Raw genomic sequence first — 22228 nt, 5'->3', positions numbered from 1 at the left:
AGTGGTGGAACCAAAGGGCACTACCACAATTGAATGATGAGGATAAGAAGACCCTGTCAAGAGACATTACAGAGGGGGAAATAAGAGCTCAACTAAAGAAAATGAGTAGGAATAAAGCCCCGGGCCCTGATGGTCTGCCGATAGAGATCTATAAAGATTATGAGAACGAGATCACTCCACATCTACTGACTCTTTTTAATAACATCTATCAGCAAAAAGGGGGTATCCCACCATCTTGGTTCGAGGCCACTATTACCCTAATCGTAAAGCCAAACAAAGATCCAAAGAATATAGAATCATACAGACCCATATCTCTTTTAAACTCAGACCTTAAAATATTTTCTGGAATATTGGCCGAAAGACTATCTAAAGTTATTAAAACTGTTATTCACCCTGACCAAAGGGGCTTCATTCCAGGACGACAACTTAACGAGCTGACCTTCCAGGTTATAGGCGCAATAGATTATGCTCTATATAAGGGATTGCCACTTACCATCGTGGCAATTGATGCCGCGAAAGCTTTCGACCAAGTCAACTGGGTATTTCTGTGGGACACTCTAATAAGGTTTGGTTTTCCATCACCTTTTATACAGGCTGTTAAAAACCTATACGGTCATCCACGAGCTAAGGTTTTAGTTAACGGAGCCTTGTCAGACTGGTTCGAGATATCGAGAGGGACGAGGCAGGGCTGTCCCCTGTCTCCTCTCCTTTTTGATTTATATATTGAGCCCTTTGTTACGGTGATTAGATCTGACCCAACAATTTCTTCTTTCAACATGGGTGGGTTGGAACTTAAAACTGCACTATATGCTGATGATCTGCTACTATATACCACAAACCCATTAGAGGCGATCCCAAAGTTATTCACTCTTGCAGAAGAATACGGAGCAGTTTCAGGGTATGGCATCAACAAAAATAAAACAGATATAATGAGCTGGAATAGCCCTATCCCCATTCCTGATGTAAAGATTAAGATTAGATACTTGGGCATACATATTACTAAAGATCTATTGGACCTACCTAAAGTGTCTTGGCAGGTCGTGGTGAAAGACATTACCAAACTTCTTCAAAGATGGTCTAATCTTCCTCTTAGTATTTATGGAAGAGTTAATTTAATTAAAATGGTAGTATTACCAAAGGTGACCTTTCTATTCAACAGTATTCCGCTAACATTCCACAATAAAGATATCTTAAATCTTCAGGGGAAAATAAGTTCATTTATTTGGGCATCTAAGTCCCCAAGAATTGCCTGGAAGAAGCTAAGGAGAGGGCTAAAAATAGGAGGACTGGCTCTCCCGGATTTGTTTAACTACTGCTATGCATTTCACTTAAAAAATTTTAGACTCCTGGCCAATAAATTAGATGCATCGTCACATGGTCGTTTGTTTCAAGCTCTTCTATCTGACCTACCTCAGGGCCTTGAATTTTTCTTGTTTAAATTCGGTGCCCAAAAATTCTACAAAAAAGTCCGCCTCAAAATTTTACTAACTGCCCTAAAAGTTTGGCAAATAGCATGTAAAATATGGAAAATTCCATATTATAACTCTTCAGCACCAATTTGGGACTCCCCCGGAACACCAGAATGTCTATTAGATAGACTCTCATTCCCCCTGAGGGAGGCAGGTTTAAATAGATGGGGAGATCTCCAGATGAATCAAAAACTAATGGACTGGGTATCCTTATCTAATATAACAGGAGGAGCTCTAGCCAGGTTTAAATATTATCAGCTATCATCATGGTGGGGGAGCCAAAATTGGATGTCAGAAACTGAAGATTGTGACTTTTTAGACCTGGCAAACAGACCAGTAGGTTGGAAGGGTGAGGTCTCAGCGTGGTATAACGCATTAATTAGGGCAAATGATAGTCAAGGGGCAGAGATCTCGAAACTCTGGGGAAACATAATAGGAGAAGATCCTGAGAAACAACTAGAGGTATGGTTAGATTCTTTTGCAATCTCTCAGAAAACAATAAAACCCGCTAATCTTAGGCGAAATCATCTGTTTACTGCATACAGGGTATACTGGACCCCCTCCAAGCTTTCAAAAATTTCTGGAACACTACATGTATGCCCTAGATGTAAATATACAGAGGCAGATGATATACATATTTTTGTAGAATGTAGTGAGATTAAAAACTACTGGTCAGCAGTCTGTACCTTCTTGGGGGAGGCACTGGTTAGAACAATCACAGGTAGCCCTAGGTTGATTTTGATGGGTTTGTTGGAAAAATATGATTTGACAGATAATATCACCCAGTTTATATTTTATGTGATTGTTATCGCTAGAAGAGAGGTATGCAAAGAATGGAAATCCCCAACCCCTCCTAGGTTTGCAGAATGCTTAAAGAACATTATGGCTATTAGTAAAACAGACCTCAAATGTGGTGGAGAGGAGGCGGAAAAGATTTGGGCACCGTTGCTTAAATGGTCGGACAGTTAGACACCAAACGTCCAATGATTAAGCCAGGGGTTTGTGGTCTGGTCCTCCCCGGGACAAGGTACAGGAACATCGAACAGGGGAGTTGGACTAGTAAAAAACCCACCTCTGGGAGACTTCTCGAAGGCCACACACATAACCAATTATTCCAGGGCGCACAGTAAGGTGTTTTTCTGTGTCGGCAGAGTTGAGAGTTTCCATCTGGAGTCATTCTATCTGGTGGCAAATATGAGGACAAAAAAAAAGCAAAAAAAAAAAAAAGCCTTGAAGGATTACAAAATGTGCATAAAAAGCACTCAGGCAACATTGTTCGAAGGAGAAATACTAGCCGCAGCAAACTCCTCCAAAGAAACCTACCGCATTGTCCGCCTGTTGACAAAAGCCCCGGAACCTCAACCCATATCAGATCCATCAGGCGTTAGATGCAATCAGCTAGCCGATTTCTTCTCGTCCAAAATTAATAATATTCTAAAAACTTTCCCTACCCATAGCACCCACCCAGAATCCCTGATCTCTCCGACGTGCCCGGAGGCTCCTCTCCTCAATACCTTTTCCCCAGTGTCCACAGAGCTGTTTCTGATCACTCTACCTACGGTGAAGAGTGGTGCCCCTACAGATCCAGCCCCATGAACAAATTAAAACTGGTCGCCACTACGGTATCTCCACCCCTCACCAAACTTATTAATGCGTCTCTCACTCAAGGTATTGTTCCCACCAATTGGAAGAAAGCAACAGCTCGCACGCTCCTTAAAAAACCTCACCTGGACCCTGCTGATCTGTCCAATTTTAGACCAATTTCTCTCCTCCCGGGAATTAGCAAAGTGGCTGAAAAGATTGTCAATCACCAACTCTCCTCCTTCTTAGAGTCCAACAACCTTCTTCGTCATTCCCAGACAGGGTTCAGACCAGGACAGGGAACGGACACCGCATTCCTGGCCATGATCGAGGAGGCAAGAACCATCTTAGATGCAGGAGGATCAGTGGCAGTGATCCTCCTAGATCTGAGTGCTGCTTTCGACACGGTGGACCATGCCATCCTTATCCACCGTCTCAACATGGCAGAAATTTCTGGCACCTCCCTGTCCTGGATCAAGTCCTTCCTAGAAAACAGAACCTTCCAGGTGGCTGACCGTTCCGTTAGTTCCACTGCTTTTCCTCTTCAGTGTGGGGTCCCCCAGGGCTCCTCCCTGAGCCCCACACTTTTTAACATATACATGTCCCCCTTAGAAGACATCGTAACTCCCTTCGGCATAAAGGTAGTCATGTACGCTGACGACACCCAACTGGTCGTTTCCATAAACGAATCAACCAAATGTCTGGACAACTTGTCTTCCCGCCTCCAGAACATTTCACAATGGATGTGCGACTCTCGCCTCAAACTCAATGGAGAGAAGTCCGAGATCCTCTTACTTGGTGACCCACGCAAACTCCCCCCTTCCCTTATTTGACCACCCAGTATGGGTTCTCCTCCCACCCCCAAAAATGAAATCAAGAGCCTTGGCATCTGGATAGATCAAGAGCTCAACTTCAAAGTCCAAGCAAGAAAAACTGCCGGCACATGCTTTGGCCTCATACAGATAGCTCGAAAAATCCTTCCTTTAATTCCCTTTCAGTCCAGGAAACTGCTAATGCAGGGTCTAATTATCTCCAGACTGGACTACAGAAACGCCCTGTACCTAGGTGCCCCAACATCGGTCATTAACAGACTACAATGTGCCCAGAATGCCGCCGCTAGGCTTCTTACCGGGACAAAATACAGATGTTCTGCCAAACCCGCCCTCAAATCATTGCACTGGCTCCCAATTCCGGAAAGGGTTATATTCAAAACCCTCTGCATCTCTCATAAAATACTGCATGGCAGAGGCCCCCCTATCCTAAGACCTTTCATTAAACCTCATAAATCTAACAAACAGCTGAGCTCAGATACCCTCTCCTTGGCCAGTGTCCCTAGAATAAGGAAAGCACGTTCAGGGGGACGTCTTTTCTCATATAATGCCCCAAAGCTAAGGAACACCCTTCTGCTCCCCATCCGAAGGGAAACCAATCTACTGGTTTTCCGTAGGCTACTCAAAAACTGGCTCTTTCCATAAATTCTCCCTCTGGATCATGTAAGCGAATGTCAGCGCTGGGACGTCCCTGAGTAGCTACGCGCTTTACAAATCTGAAATCAAATCAAATCAAATCACTGTCTATAGGTGTGGCAATGAACGACATAAATATCGGAAAATTGTCCACCTTAGTTGATCGGCTTGCCAATAACACAGCAGGGGCGAGTTAGACTTTCCTTTTGAGTGGTATCTTTGGAGCGCTCATACTGTCTATAGGTGTGGCAATGAACGACATAAATATCAGAAAATTGTCCACCTTAGTTCATGGGCTTGCCAATAACACAGCAGGGGCTTTAACCGTAATTAATAAAAAAATGGTTGCAATGGGGCCATGATTATGCAAAATCGCCCTGCATTGGATTTATTCCTCATAAAGGAGGGCGGACTTTGCAAAGTCATTCACGCTCCGGGATGCTGCACCTTTATACCATACCTTACGGCTAAAGCGGTCATCCTCGAAGATGGGGAACTGGGTTTGAGTCTCGGCAATGACGCTCAACACCCTGTGATTCTGGCCAAATCACATAATCTCCTTGTGCCTAGCAAAAAGTAATGTGTCCTTCTGTAAAAAATGTGGTGCTTATGTAAAGTGCTCTGATACCCGATGTCTCGGGTCTAGTTCGCGCTACATAAAAACTATTTAAAAAAATGAATTAACTGGGTTGGAAGAATCAGGTGCATGGGAAGGATTAGGATATATATTCGGATCCAATGGAAAGGGATTTGCTAAGGTAGAGAAATGGCGTGGCAGTATAGGAGGAAGAATTCTGAAATTGCTTTTAACCCCTCTTTTGCTTATATTAATTGACCATGCATGTGTGTCTATTTCCTTGATGTTTTGCAGAGGAATTTTATCATGAAAATGTATGGATTGTGGGTACAAGAAGCTTTCAGCAACGAGAGGAAGAAAAAGAAGGAGGCTTGATGTAAAGGTTGAAAAAAATGCAATGTGAACTTTATGACACCCTGAAGAATCTGGGAAAATCCAAAAAGAAGAATCCGAAGTTAATGAATGATGATCTGTAATAAAGAATTGAATTGATGATTTATAAATCATCAGAGGGTGTGTTGTGAGAACAGTTTTCTTTCTGCATATTAAACACATTATGAATTGAGCGTATGCTAACCTAGGTTGTTTCTACACTGTCCTTCGTCTTGCATTAACGTCACAAAATGTCACGTGTTGACTACTGCCATTTTTCTTGTTCTAACTAAAGAAGTGTGAGAATCACACAAATAATCTGAGAGTGTTCCCAGAGACATTCCCTCACTGTACGTAACCAAGGACATTTCAACTGTCCCTGGCTAGTGTATTACAATGTATGAATTCAGGTGCTCTAATAAACTGAGAATGTCTGCAAACCCAGTGTTTTAGTACCATGAGAGAAACTTCAAATGTATTCTGTTATAAAATGTTTCTTTCTTACTCTTTCTGTATTGGTGCATGTTCTAAAAACCACGTTCTCGTAAAGTGTTCAAATGTCTTTGTCTAAAGTCCCATAAAAAGACATGTAGATTTATATAACCTTATCCCCCACCCTTTGAGTGCAAATCTATGCTGGATTTTACTTAGTTTTTGATACTTATAATCTGTATGCTTTGCAAATAAATTCCCTCATGGGACATTCTATGTAATTTTCCCATTAATCATTTACATAAAGCTTTGAAAAGACAACCCTTGTCTGTCATACTTTTAAGAATGCTTGTGTAGTAAATTAGAGGACGTAGAAGTGAGAATGAATTACAAATGTATTGTAATACTCGACCAGACTTTGAAGTGTGAAACAGATTAATTTTAATCTGCTTGGTGCAGGGTCACCACTCTTGCCATAAGTCCATATCTAGGAAGGATGAATTGACAGTGGAGCAAAGTCAAACCATAGGTTATTCATTTAACATTCATGAATGCGGTCTCCAGAGGTAAATAGAACTTTGGAAAGAACACACAAATGATGCAAGGCAAGAATCGACAGTCTCTGTGTCTTGTGTAACTGTCCCGTCTTTGAGGCTTCACAACAAGATAGGCTTATCTGAATAAACTTTATCTAAGGCTTTACTATTGTTTAAAGCACACTTGAAACCCACAGTGCAGACATCAGCTGTTCTTTTGTGCTGACTTAGCATGTTCACGCAGCCTTCAATGTCTCAATTTTAGATCCGTTCCCTAATGTTTATGCAGCTGTGGAATCAAGGATAGAGTCAGGCTGAAAACAGGTCAAAGGTGAACATGGATGAAGCACAGCTGAATTAGAAAGCAAGAGATTCAGTTTTTAAGGTTTCACAGAAGACAAAGCCACTGACACCAACAGCTACAATCAACTGTCTGCCAGTGCCTCTTAACATATTCAAAGGTAAGCTGATATTATTACATCTCCACTGTTCCACTCTTTCCTCGCGGGGCATCTCACGCACGAGAGTCCCCACGAGGAAATAGTAGAACACTAGGCATCTCCTCTTTTACAAACAGATTAAGCATTAATTACAAACATAGTCATTTAAAAAAACAGGATGTCTGATATTCCTTTTTCCATGGGTCTTGGTGTCTTCATCCAAAGAAACATCTTGTGAGAGGATAGCTTCACTTTTCCGAGCAGAATGATCCTGTAAGTAATCAGAAAAATCATGCAAAACAGATGACTTATTGACATCAGACTTAAATTTGAACGGAGCCATACATAAAGCAACTCTCTTGAGATTCCAACACTTTCCAACCTCCAGAATAACAGCATTTTCCCATAATTTTGCAATGTGTTGAGGTTCAAAGACTTTGACTACATTTCTTTGTACAAAACCAGGTTTCTTGACTCTGGCCCACTGGCCAACAGAAAGTTTAACATATGTGTGTTATGCTTAGTGTCATAAAACATTTTGTACCTGTCATGTTTAATAAGGAGATTCTTCTTAACATCAGAAGAAGACCAATCAACTTCACCATAACTTTTAATGCAACCAGGGTACCACTTTTTTCTGGGTTTTCTCCCTCTCATTAGTTCAAATGGGGAAGTTTTGTTGAATCAATAATTGAAACCCTATAAGACCAGAGGGTTTTAAACATTTGTGTTTCCCAAGGAATGTTGTTCTTACAAGCCAACTGAATGGCACCCTTCAAAATTCTATTGTACCTCTCCACCAAACCATTTCCACTGGGATTATACAAAGATATGGTTTTGTGTTGAATTCCACATTTGCACAAATATTGGTTCATGATCTCCGAGGTAAATTGTATACCATTATCACTAATGATAACAGCAGGAGTTCCTTCAATCAGGAAGACTTCATCAAAGAACGCAATCACCATATCAGTAACAATTTCTTGATAGCCTTGAGCACAGGCCTTTCAGAAAACACATCCATCATAGAAATAACGTACTTCCAGAACTGCTAACAGGACCCATGATGTCCACAGCGACACACTCCCAAGGAGATTCTGGGCACCTAAAGTCACTCATGGGAGGCCCTAAAGTTTTAAGAGTTTTCTCAGCAGAGGAACACAATCCACAATCTCTCACAACTCTCTCTACCTCAATGTCCACGGCAGGCCACCAATACCTGCTTTTGACAATGCACTTGGTTTTAAAAATTCCTAAATGTCCATCATGGCATAAAGAAATAATCTTGTTTCTTAAATCAAATGGAGGAACAATTTTATCTCCTCTCATAAGATTGCCATCCAAAGAAGATACTTCATCTCTGACTTCCCAAAAAGGTCTTACATCTTTAACATCCATTTTACGAGGCCAACCATTGCTCAAAAATTCTACAACTTTTTTAAACAATCATCTTTGGTCAAAGTTTCATTCCACGCCTCTCTTTTAAAGGAATCAAGACTATGCGACCATAACCAAGCAACTTGGACATTATCTATAAGATCATCCTGGTTCTCCACGATTTGAACAGGTAAGCGTGACAAGAAATAAGCAACAGCATTCTTCTTACCAGGTAAGTATTCAATTTTGTATAAAAAATCTAATAGTCTCATAGAAATGCGTGCTAATCTGGCAGAAACTTTTACCATACCCACATTAGATAAGACTTTAACCAAAGGTTTGTGATCACATTTAACTGTGACTTCGTTGCCCCAAATAAATGTTCAAAAATTTTCTAAAGCCCAAGCACAAGCAAGTGCTTCACGCTCAATTACAGCATACTTACACTCTGCAGGAGAAAAAGACCTAGAAGCATAAGCAACAATGGATTAAAAACTTTTTTTGTCAATCTGTGATAAAGAAGCACCGATACCTGTACCGCTAGCATCAGTGGTGATTATTTTTTTTAGCACACAGGTCAAAGCCTTGAAGGGCAGGAGCAGAAGCAGCAGCATTCTTAATATCAGAAAACTCCTCTTGGCATGCACTAGACCACACAAATTTAGATTTGGATTTAAAGAGTTGCCTTATATGAAAAGTTCTGTTAGAAACTTTTTTAACAAATATTGAAAAAAACTCCATGAGTCCTAAAGAGGATTTAACTTCATCTTTGTTTTGGGGGCTAGGGGCATCAATAATAATAGAAACTAATTTTGCTTTGGGATGTATTCCCACAACACTGATTTCATGACCCAGATAGCTCACACTACTTGCTGCAAATTTACACTTCGAGAATTCAACAGTCAAACCAAATGTGTTCAAAGGTAACAGTATGTGAAGCAGTTTGGTTTTGTGATCATCACCGTTCCTACCCATGACAAGAATATCATCTTGAAATATGATAACATAATCCAAATGACCAAAAATTCTATATATCAAACACTGGAATACAGCGGCAGCTGAAGCTAAACTGAATGGCATCCTAGTGTACTGGAAACATCCAATGTGAGAAATGAAGGCAGTGAGGTTTTTGCAAGCACTAGAAAAGGGAATCTGGTGATAAGCTTGGGAAAGGTCAATGGTGGAGAAAACTTCCATACCCTTCGTTTTAGTAATTAATTCATTACTTTTTGGCAAAGGAAATTGGTCAATTAAAATATTATCATTAAGATGGCGTAAATCAATACATAATCTGAGCTTTCCGTTGGCCTTCCTTGCGGAGACCAATGGAGAAACCCATTGGGAGGCTTCAATAGGTTCAATAACACCATCTTTGACCAACCTACCTAATTCTTTCTCCACCTCATCCCTAACCGGGAAAGGGATATTGCGAAGTTTATGAACTTTGGAAGAGGCATCAGTTTTTAGGCGAATTTGGTGTTCAAAACCTTCTAATTCACCTAAAGTGCCCGAAAAAACAGCAGGAAAATTTCCGCATAACATTTTACCTAAGGATTCACCATCATCCAACACAAGAACTTGTTCAATACCATTAGGATCCAAGATAATGCTAAGTTTCCTCTGATCTTTCCATCCAAGAACAGATGGACCATTCTTGGAAACATAAAGTTTGCATAGCGCACTGCTATTTTTGAAACAAAAAAGAGGTTCCTATAGCCCAAAAGATCAATTGGTTCACCTGTGTAACTCTCTGGAGTAATATCAGGTTGAAGTAGGTCAGGACCAAGTTTCGTAACAAATTTATCAGACCATGCAACTTCATTCACAATGGTGAAAGGAGATCCTGAATCTGCTGCAATGTGAATGTCAATACCACCTACAGACATTAAACAAATTGGTTTGTTAGAGTCATTATCATGCAACATATTAAGAACCACATTACCCATAACGCTCGATGAAAAACAACCATCTTCATCACTTTCCTCATTAGGAGAAGAAAAATGACCTTCCTCAACATCCTTGACTCTATCTTTACCCGATTTCTTAGTATGGCAAACACGGCTGAAATGACCCATTTTCTTGCAAACCGTACATCTTTGTCTAAGTGCAGGACAATTCTTATCATTAGTTAGATGGTGTTTACTATCACAATGGTAACATCTGAATTCCTTACCACTGGAATTCATATTTTTTTGACAGAAAACTTTGTAGAAGGATGATTTTTAGTTTTATTAGAAAGAACTCTGGCAACTGTATCTTGTTGTACACAATCAGGATTTTCATTTTTGAGGGCTTTGGCACACCTACCGGATAACTCTGCTTTTATAGCCAAAGATAGAACATCTTTGAGAGAGTTATCAACATTAACCCATAACCTGTCTTGAATGGAAGTATCAAATGCATGCATAACCACTTGATCTCTGATTAACTCATCTTCTATAACACCAAATCTGCAATCTACAGCAAGTTTCTGAAGACCAGTAACAAAGTCATCAAATGATTCATTCTTAAGTTGTTTTCTTTGAAAGAATTTAAAGCGCGTTACACCATTACAAACTTTGGGTGAAAAGTAATTATCTAATAATCTAATAGCTTGGTTAAAAACATTTTCATCTCCAGAAACAGTATACTTAATAATTTTGCTGAAAATTCTTGGTACTTCAAGACCTAAACTATGCATTAACAAACCTTTTTTCGTGTCCGATGATAACTTATTAGCATGGCCAATAGTAAATAAATAATTAATAAAGTAGCCTTTCCACTGTATCCAAGGAATAGGGGGATCAACTGGAACACACATAAATTCCTTGTGAGGGTTAACAGTAATATTGGTGTTTGGAGTAGACATGGTAAAGTGTACCTAATAAAACACAAATAGTACAATACTGAGTAATCAAGAACAAGAATCTGCAACTAAATTGGAGCAGATACGATAATAGCCATCAAATATTAAATAGTAAAAATGACATGCGAATCAGCGTGCAAATAAAAAATGAAATAGTAGAATGCTGTGCAAATCAGGGTGCGTAAAGTAGCATCACTGGATCCGCACAAAAAAGAAAAATTAGAAATACAGCCTGGACAAAGAAGTGTGAGTCAATAAGTAAATTGGCAGAATGAAGCTATAACAATAAGCAAAACGAATGCTGTGTGAATCAGCGAATAAGCGTACTATGACTCGCAAAACACGTTGAATTGTAAGTACACTTTTGAGTTCACACTATGAAAGCTCTGTGAACAAGCAATAAATAATGGTTTTGAGCAGTCAAACTTGGCACAAAAATGTTGAAGAAACAAATACTAGAGCAAGTCAATAGAAAGAAACTCTCCAAATAACGTCTCACCTCAAACCGAAGAATGACGCCTCTTGGAATATGCCTCTAACGCCAGCAACGCAGCTCGTCAATTTCACTTCTGCAATGAAAACGAGAAGTGACAGGACTGACGTACAATGCACTTTACGTGGATGAAATGCGAACAACAAGGAGGAGGTGCCTTACTGTAGACATTGAAGGAAAATCTCCGAATGTGTGGTTACCGTGCCGAAGTCCAATAATATCCGTCGGTTCAACGAAACTCCAAAGATCTTCAAAGGCAGGAGTCGAACTCTTCAAACTACTGGAATTGAACGAATGCGAAGGTCCGATCTGGCCGAGATCGTCACCAATATTTGTAGTAAATTAGAGGACGTAGAAGTGCGAATGAATTACAAATTTATTGTAATACTTGACCAGGCATTGAAGACGAAGCTGCTGACACGAACAGCTACAATCAACTGTCTGCCAGTGCCCAGTAAAATATTCAAAGGTAAGCTGATATTATTACATCTCCACTGTTCCACTATTTCCTCGCTGGGATCTCACGCACGAGAGTCCCCACAAGGAAATAGTAGAACACTACTGCTTGTCACCTGTTACTGAGCTTAATATATTAGAAAGCAGTGAGGGGCTCCAGTTGGGAAGTACCAAAGTCTGTATCTGAAATACACTGCTCCTGGTCCTAGCCGTTGGTGTGCCCTATGATTTGGGTACTTAATTTGAGCCAGTGGTTTCCGGTGCTAGGCACCAGCACTTAATTGTCAAGACTGCCACTTATGACAACTGCCACATGGTGGCGCTGTTTGAGTGATTTTGAGATAAGCAGAACAAGGCGCGCAACACCCATTGGACTGAAAGGGCTTCAGTCCCCCCCCCCATCCCCTTCCCCTGGGATGAGACAGTTTCCCGGGCGCGTACACAGCTGCACCCGAGCACTTCACAGGTCTTTAAAAGACCTTTTACATGTTAATGAGGCCTTGCTGTTGTTTCACCCCTTCTAAGAGCTCCTGCAGCTCCACTCTGTCTCTTGATTAAAGATTCAGCCCCCCCCCCCGAAATTTTTTCTTAGCCCCCCCCCCCGGAATTTGGCTCTAGTTGCGCCTCTGTGAAGAACAGTTGTAGTAAATCAATATGTATTAAAAACAACTAATACCTATTGCCCAAGCAACTTATAGCAGTGTGATGATTAGTAGTTTTGTCGGCACTGTGATGGCTGCGCAGACAGGGGCAATGCGTGGTGCAAGCTGCGGTGGCCTCCTGACGAGGGCCTTGGCATCTATTTTTTTTTTGTTTTACAAATTAAAGACTGGTTTTAGGATACGTTTCTGTGCCAAGTGCATCTATGGAAGGTACAGCGCCCTGCTTTACTTTCTGTAGAACACCTCTGAAAGTTACAGTGGCATGGTTTAGTCTCGGCAGTGTACCCTAGCAGTTACATTGGCATCCCTTGTCTTCTGTGCATCCCTTGAAGCTGTATCCGTATCCATGGGCGTCTGCAGGGGGGGGCAAGGAGGGGCGGTTGCCCCCCCCCCCCTGGAGCACCTCTCCTTGCCCCCCCCGCGCAAGCCCATCTGTTCAAATGCATCCAGGAGTGAGGCCTGACGCCGGGGCTTTTAAGCATAGCAGGGAACAGAGCTGTTCCCCTGCAAAAGGCCTCAGCTCCCTGATAGGGCGCCTCGCACTCCTCTGAGCACAAGAGCAGCCCCACCCCGCCCATTATCATTCTGCGTGGGGCTGTTTGCCCCATACAGAATGACAATGGGTCAGTCTGGGCTGGCACAGTATGTGGTGGCCTCATCCAGCCTCGGTCCAGGGCAGGGCATTCTGTCACATGAAAGTGCAAAAACGCCCATGCTGCTGCTAGGTGAGAATCCAGTTAGCCAAAGGAAGGCGGTGAAAGAAGTTGAAAGGAAAGGATTATAGTTTTAGTACAGCAACCATGGTTGCTGCTTTTTTATTTTATTCAACTAACAACCATTGACAAAGCCAATAGTTCTGGCTTGTTGTAGGTGTAACGTTACTTGTTCTAAGTGTAACGTTACTTGTATTATATATCTGGATGCAATGACAGAAGCAACAAAAATACCAGTCAGGCTGCACATTATATTAAGCACAGAATTTTAGCTTATGTGTTTTAAGGCACGCATTTTGTTACATCAAAAACCCTTTTGAAGAGACCCCCTAGTTTTCTCATCCCACTTAAAGCTCTGGAAACAACACCATGTCACAGTCGCCCCACGTCAAGGCCCTGCGCATCATGCATGACTCATGCCTTCCACTTTTTCAGATTGCCTATGTGCAGGAGCATAGTGAACCCTGCTCCACCCCACCCCTTACTTTAGGAACCTCAGCGAGCGTGGAGTCCTTGATGGGTCTCATAATTAATGTGAAAAGGTGAGTGAGTAGGTAAGTTAAGGGATGAGTGGATGGATGGATGGCTGGATAGATGAGTGGATGGATGGATGGATGGATGGATGGATGGATGGATGGATGAGTGAAAGGGTGGATGCTGGGTGAGTGAATGGGTGGAAGGATGAGTGAAATGATGGATGGATTGATGAATTGATAAGTGAAAGGGTGGATTAACGAATTGATAAGTGAAAGGGTGAATGGATGGACGGATGAGTGAAAGGGTGGATGTAAGGCTGGATGAGTGAGTGAAAGGGCGGGTAGATGGACAAAAGGATGGATAGATGAGTGAAGGAGTGAAAGGGTGGATGGATGAGAGAAAGGATAAATGAATGATAGGTTCAATGGATGGATTCATGAGTGGATGAGTAGATGGATGGGTGGGTGGATGGAAGGATGGATGGCTAAGTGAAAGGGGAATTGAAAGATGAAGGGGGGTGTGTAAATGGATGACTGAACAGGTGAATGGCTGGATGGATGAGTTAATGGATGGCTGTGTGGAAGAGTGGATGGATGGAAGGAAACGTGATGTATAGGTTTGTAAATGGATGAATATGGACATGGATCGGCACACATATGGAAGGACAGAATGAATTGTGAAAGACTGAATGATGGATGAAAGTATGATTACACATTGTAAGCCCCATTATCTTAAGCAACATTTCCTATATATTGACTTTCTCATTTATATGAGTGATTGTCTCTATATAATATGTGTGTGTTGTAACGCACTCCAAAACTCTGCCCCACATATTTGGGATGAGTAGCACTATACAAGAAATGAAATACACATGAGAGAGGGTCTATGTGAAGATGAGGGGCGCCATTGGAGGGTGGTATCAAGACCAGACTGGCCGGAATGGGCATCAGGTGTTTTCTCTGGGAGCTGGAAAGGTGGGGCCGGTTTTGTTACCATAAAAAGACCTGCACATTTGCTTAAAGCTGCGCGTATACTGACAAACCATGAAGTACACAATTGTCTCAACCTAATATAAACTTATTTTCACTTGTACTTTAGTGGTTGTCTATTTACTTACTTATATACTATTGCGCAACCTTCTCTGATGTGTCTTTAAACCTTACCTTTTGTCCTGAATTTTGACCTCCTGTCTTGAACTTTTGTCCTGAATTTTGATCCTTTGTCCTGAATTTTTACACTCACTCTCCTGAATTTGCACCCATGCCAGTTGGTCACTCTAGGCATCACAGCAACCCCTCCAGGTGCCGGTGGTTGGGGGGGGCGGTGATCCTTGGCGTTCAGATGGAGGGGGCTACCAATGACAGAGGCGACAAGTGCAGGCGCCCTGCAACCCACTCATCACCACCACATGAAGGAAGAAAATAACTCGATCAGCTCGTCGACCCAACTTCCTGAAAAAAACTTTCAGACACCATGGAAAGGCAGCAGCATTTGCTGTCTGCGAGTATGTCAAATTAGATTTGTACAATAAACCTATTTGTAAAGGAAACTGCATTAAATGTCTGCCCCATCACGGTCACCACTCAGTGTCTTCAATCCCTTGTTCACCCCTCTTTTAAACCTCACGTCAACTCCTCTCCCTCAAATTTCGGGAGGGGGGGGCTAATTCATCCAGCCAAAGCCATGTGCAGAGTGGAGATGCAGGGGCTCTAAGAAGGGGTGAAAACACAACTAAGCCTCATTACCAAGTAAATGGTCTTTTAAAGACCTGTGTGAAGTACTTGGGTGCGGCTGTGTGTGTGTGGTGTGCTGGGAAGCTGTCTCAGCCGGGCACACACATTCTTATAACATTCACACCCCTCAGAATGACGAATCACCACTTCTAGCTGCCTGGTCATGGCGTGGGAGTGGGAAGATGTGCACAGCAAGGGGAAAGGGATGGTGACGCTTTTCTTTTGTATAGGAATTTCTGCTGGCATCATAGCCCAGGGTTTGCTGCCTATGCACTTGTATAGGTGTGTATCCATACAAGTGCACAGACAGCAAACCATGGGCTATGACGCCAGCAGGAATGACTTTACAAAGGAAAGCGTCACCTGCACTGCTATCTCTTTCTCCCTGCTGTCTGTGCACTTGTATGGAATACACATCCATGGCGCTGCTCACCAGATAAATGGTGAACAGTGCCATGGATCTGTCTCTTTTTGCATCCAAGGGCACAGAAGAAGTAGCAGAGGAGGCCCAGGCAAGGAGAATCCAGGAGACATTTGGCCGACACCTATCTAGAAAGTGAGACCTTCGGGAGGGGCTGGATGCCAGGACGACAGTGCCGCTGATCAGCCCGACTCCACCGAATAGTATTAGAAGAGCAGGCAGCAGTTTTTAAGTAAGTTCCAGTAACTTTAATGCATTCTGCAGCATCACCAGCATTACCTACTGGCTGCATATCTAGGTTACAGTGTTTTAGACTTACATGCATGGAAACCTCAAGGAGGACAGTCCCCTTCGAATAGGCGAATGTAGTGTAAGCTTGTAGGGGTAGATTTACAAGCCCCTTGGGCCACTTTTGCGACACTTTTCCCATGTTAATAGTGACGCAAAAGTGGCGCAGGGGCTTGTAAATCTGCCCCATAGCGTTCAGCTTTTGGCATGCCAGGGGGGTAATTTTAGGGTTTAGGGTGGGTATGGGTTTTGGGGTGGCAGGGATAATTTTAGGGTTCATGGTGGGTATGAGTTTTGTGGTGCCAGGGATAATTTGAGGGTTCAGGGCGAGTATGGGGTTTACGGTGCTAGGGGAAATGTTAGGGGTCAGGGTGGATATGGGTATTGGGGTGCCAGGGGTAATGTTAGGGTGCAGGGTGGGTATGAGTTTTGGGGGGGCATGGGTAATTTTAGGGTTCAGGGTGTGTATGGGTTTTGTGGTACCAGGGGGTAATTTTAGGGTTCAGGGTGGGTATGGGTTTTGGGTTGCAAGGGGGGACATTTTAGGGTTCAGGGCGGGTATGGGTTTTGGGGTACCAGGGGGACAATTTTAGGGGCCAGGGCGGGTATGGGTTATGGGTTTTGGGGTGCCAGGGGCAAATTTCAGGGATTAGGGAATGTATGAGTTTTAAGGGGGCAGGGTGTAATATTAGGGTTCATATGTGTGCTCTAATTGTTGTCCAGTTTCAAATGCAGAATTCACCACTTTTTTTTCTCAGCTTGGCCTGAGCATTACCCGATCCTGATTGTCTGCCATTTTAGCCCCGCCCCTATTGATTAACATTAGCCACGCCCCTTCATTTGTCAGGTTAGCGCCCCCCCCCCCTGGAAAAATTTCTGCGGATGCCCATGTCCGTATCTGCCCTCTCTCTGACTCTCTCTCTGCGGTGCATCAGGTTACCTTGCATTGTCGCATTTGCTGAGCCCTGCTCATTCCATTGCTCGCTATGACGTAACCTCACGCTGAATGGAGTAATTGCAACAACTAGCGCGGTCCACGAATTCTAAAAACACGAGACAAACTGTGCCGACAGCAAAGCACGTGCAACAGAATCACGGTAGACCTGTTTCATGTTTGCACAATGTGCAAGAATGTAATGAAGGCCGGGCTCAGACTAAAGATAGTTTGCTGCGTTCACCTGTGACATAATATAAAGGTAAAGTTAAATTATGCAAAGTGCTTCAGTTTGCTGGGCTGAAACACAAAGGTGTGTTTGGAATGTGAACAATGACAGGACTCTGGATTTTGATCGCATGAATGGTGGCTGACTGCTCTTTTGTGTGTCAGCATCCATGACAACAATACTTTTGTTCCTAGCTAAAATTAGCCCTATTTTGTTTTTAAATCCAGGAAAGCATCTCTGACCCACGCAGACTTCCAGCACGGAGTTTGTTGCGGTTTCCAGCCCCCGCCCATCAGATCTCTCCTCTTTGAGGTTCACGCTAACCATGTGCTTCACTGCTTTGCACCCGTTCAGGTGATCATGACACTGCTTTCAATCCCTCAGCAAGACGACCAACATTACTCTAGATCGCTTCCATCCCGCCATAGGTGCTACACTGCTTCCAGTCCTCCACGGGCGCTGCACTGCTTCTATCCCTCCATAGGCGCTCCACTGCTTCTATCCTTCCATAGGCGCTGCACTGCTTCCAGCCCTCCACAGGCGCTGCACTGCTTCCATCGCTCCACAGGCGCTGCACTGCTTCCATCGCTCCACAGGCGCTGCACTGCTTCCGTCGCTCCATAGGCGCTGCACTGCTTCCATCGCTCCATAGCGCTGCACTGCTTCCATCGCTCCATAGGCGCTGCACTGCTTCCATCGCTCCATAGGCGCTGCACCGCTTCCATCACTCCATAGACGCTCACTGCTTCTATCCCTCCATAGGCGCTGCACTGCTTCCATCGCTCCACAGGCGCTGCACTGCTTCCGTCGCTCCATAGGCGCTGCACCGCTTCCATCACTCCATAGACGCTCACTGCTTCTATCCCTCCATAGGCGCTGCACTGCTTCCATCGCTCCATAGGCGCTGCACCGCTTCCATCACTCCATAGACGCTCACTGCTTCTATCCCTCCATAGGCGCTGCACTGCTTCCATCGCTCCATAGGCGCTGCACCGCTTCCATCACTCCATAGACGCTCACTGCTTCTATCCTTCCATAGGTGCTGCACTGCTTCCATCGCTCCATAGGCGCTGCACTGCTTCCATCGCTCCATAAGGGCTGCACTGCTTTGATCGCTCCATAGGTGCTGCACCACTTCCATCCCTCCATAGGCGCTGCACTGCTTTCAATCCCGTGCTCGAAGGCACTGCGCCACAGGCCTCGAACAGCTTTCGTCCACCCAGCCAGCAGGCATTGCACCGCCACTGCCCTCCTTCTGGGAATCAACATAGTGCTTCAAACACCCCCTGAAAGACGCTACACTGCTGTCCACGCACAGTGAGGCAAGTGCATTGCTTCCAAACCCCTGCAGATAAGCATTGTACTGCTTCCAACCTCATACAGACATTCCCTCTTCCAACCCTACAATGGCAGGCATTACGCTGTTTCTGTTCCAACCCCCCCTGGCAGTCATTTCACTGCTTCCAACCTCCTACTGCAAGGGACTGTACTGCTTCCAACCCCACACAGTTAGACTCTGCACTCTTCCAACCTCTACAGACAGTAATTGAGTTGCTTTCAACTAACCCTGGGCAAAGCACTACGCTACGCTCGCGTAGTTTGTGCAACTTCGCACTACGCGAACTGCACGTAGCACAGTGTGAACACACGTAGTTTAGGTGTAGCATAGTGTTCCATAGTGTGCAGTGGTCGTTTTTTGCTTGCTCGCGGTCCTCAACGTCAAGTTGGCGACCGCCAGCAAGCAAAATGACATCCTGGTGAGACTTTTTCCTCGTTCACGATCAGCAATATCAAGTTGCCGTTCGCGAGTGTGGAAAATAAACATCCTGGCGAGATTCTCAACGCTGGGAGGTCTGATTTCTCATTGCGAGTGGTCACGTATGCTCGCGACCGCTCGCGATGAGAAACTACCAGTCCGCGTTGAGAAAGCTGCCGCTCGAGTAAAAATCTCCTCGGGCGGCAGAAAACTACAGCTTGCACTGTGCAAGATGCCGTTTTCAATGATTGCACAGTGCCAGATGCTTGTCTGCACTGTGCAATCATTGAAAACGGCATCTTGCACAATGCGAACAGGGTACTACGCAGTTCGCGTAGTGCTACATGTAGTTTGTGTAGTCCGAAGTGCACTTCGCGTAGGTACGCGTAGCGCTACTTCGTGAACTACGCCCAGCCCTACTTTCAACTCCCTACAGCCAGGCACTGTACTGCTTTCAGCCCCTCTTCTAGCAGGCATTGCCATGCTTCTAGCCACCTACTGGCAGGCATTGCTTTGCTTCTGTCCTTTTGCTATCAGGCATTCCGCTGCTTCCAGTTGCCTCTTGGCAGCAATCGAGTGGCTTCCGAACTACTCAAGACAGGCGCTGACTTGCTTTAAATCTGCACCTGGAAAGCGTTGCAACTTGCACTGTTTTCAAGCTCATCCTGAAAATAAATGTGCTGCTTCAAAATAAATCTCCTCTGGAAGACACGTTGCTTTTCACCCGCTCCACCAGGCGTTGTAATGCTTCCTACCTGCCTATGGCAAATGCTGCACCTTTCCCACCAATTCCTGGCATGCATTTCACTGCTTGTAAACCCTTTCTGCCACCCTTGGTACCACTTCTAAACCTCTCCAGCTGTCATGTTTTACTACTCGCAGGATCTTTCTGGAGTGTTTCATTGTTTCCTCCATTAATTCAGCAGATCATAGATGGCTTCTACTTCCAATCAGCATGGCATGCACACGTATGGGTAGTGTGTGGAATGTATGTAGCCTTAACCAAGACGGAGGGTATCAGAGCCGTGAACAAGGTCTAAAGCAAAGACACAGTCAACGTGTGAATGGAGGGATAGCTGGTTACTAAGAACACAATTGGAGCGTGTCTGCATCATAGTGTAGCGTTATTTAAAGAGGTGTGCCTTCAGCTTCTTCGGTGTTAGAGCAGTGTTGAGGCAGTGCTCAAGGATGCAGGGATGTTGTTCCAGATCTTAGGTGCCAAGACGGAGAAGCCCAGTTAATATGTATTTTGTCTTTATTGCACTGATTTGTCTCCATCTGACGTGTCGTGGCTGCAGGTGTGCTGAGATCCTCTATAGAGGGTTAGCTTGTCAGGGGTACCGGTCAAGATCACACTGTAGATGGTAAGAGCAACATCCCATGCCTCAGCGCTGGTTTCCCTAATGCCCATCTTTGCATCGTCAATGAGATGCAAAGTGGGCATATCATGCCAAAGTAACATGGAGAATGTCTCCCACCGACATATCTCCAATTATCAATGTAATCACTAACCGGCTTAGCGATCATAAAAGTAGCACTAACCACGCATAACGCAGGTTTCTTTATGCCTGCTTACAACCTGCCTTAGCCATAATATCCAATGGAAGGTGGATATTATGGATAAGTCTGCCCTGCCCTATCATCAAGCTATCGCCGTTCCCTGTGTGATTATCGCTAGATTACCAGCGATAATCCCACGATTTTCAGCTAACTCTGGGATTTTTATCACTTTTGAGATAAGTGTCGCTGATAGCGCACTATCCCAGCAATAAAATCCAGTGATAGCCGGCGATAATTATCCTTGCGCTAAGCGAGCTGAGCGACAATTATCGCCGGCCCTTGCTGATATGCCCCTGAGTTCTTTAATATAAATATTTGATGTGTCCAGAAATGTACAAGGTTTGGGAAAATGAGACAAAATGAATGGGTGTATCTCAAATAATATTGCATTATGAAGAGGTATAAATCAGGTGTGCCAAATATCCACATTATTATCTATCAATGTGGTGGAGCATTTGCCTGTTTGCTGAGGGAACATTGTGCTCATTGGACTAGCCTTCCGTTTGCGTAACCTCTTAATATCTCAGAATAGTGATATTTTATTATGATTTAAACAAAGGTATACATATCTCCAACATGACAGTACTGATGATATTGTTAAATTTGAACACTTTACTGGCCTGCATGTGCGTTTGGGAAAGCCCCAGATCTGACTACTGTTCAGATCTGCAGTAGTGCTGGCTTTTATTTCCCAGCCAGTGTCGAAGAAAAGAGGTTTCATAAAATGCCTGAGGATAGTTATTTATAGAGATGTAAGTTTGATGGCGAGGGTTAATTACAGCATCAGTGGTGGGTAAAATGCAGTTGCGGTTGAGAAATAGACAACCATTCTTGACAGGGGGAAGAATTGCTGTTTTCAAAATGACAGTCGAGACAAAATTTGCTCCAAAACTTTCAGATAGTACTGGATGGATCATTTTTAGTAGCGTATGCTCAACAATCCTTAGGTTTGTGACGTTGGAAAGACAAACCCAGTTTAAATGGTAAGTGATAACTTTACCCATGTGGCTTAGCAGTCTTTGATCTCATGTTATATTCCCTATTATCTCATGCTCTTATTTAATTTAATTTCAGTTGTATTTGTATAGCACATGGCTACCCACACGAGCCTCCCAGCGCTAGTTGCAAAAAATCAACCCCTCCACGAAATTGTGATTAACCACTTCCTCAAGTGACGTTTAGAACAGGTGGGTTTCTAGCATTTTCCTGAAACTGGATTTTGACGGCTGATTTCTAAGGAAAACTGAGAGAGCATACCAGAGCCTGGAGGTAAGGAATGCAAAAGAGCGGCTGCCATTCCTAGCTCTTTGATCTTGGACACCACCAGAAGTCCCTGATTACTAGAGCGAACGGCCCTTCTTGGAGCATAGGGGGTAAGCAAGGACTGAATGATAAATCGTCCTTTTCCATG

This window comes from Lissotriton helveticus, chromosome 5_1 (genome assembly GCF_964261635.1).
Source record: "Lissotriton helveticus chromosome 5_1, aLisHel1.1, whole genome shotgun sequence".
Classification (NCBI taxonomy): Eukaryota; Metazoa; Chordata; class Amphibia; order Caudata; family Salamandridae; genus Lissotriton; species Lissotriton helveticus.
Note: the sequence above shows the minus strand (reverse complement) of the source record.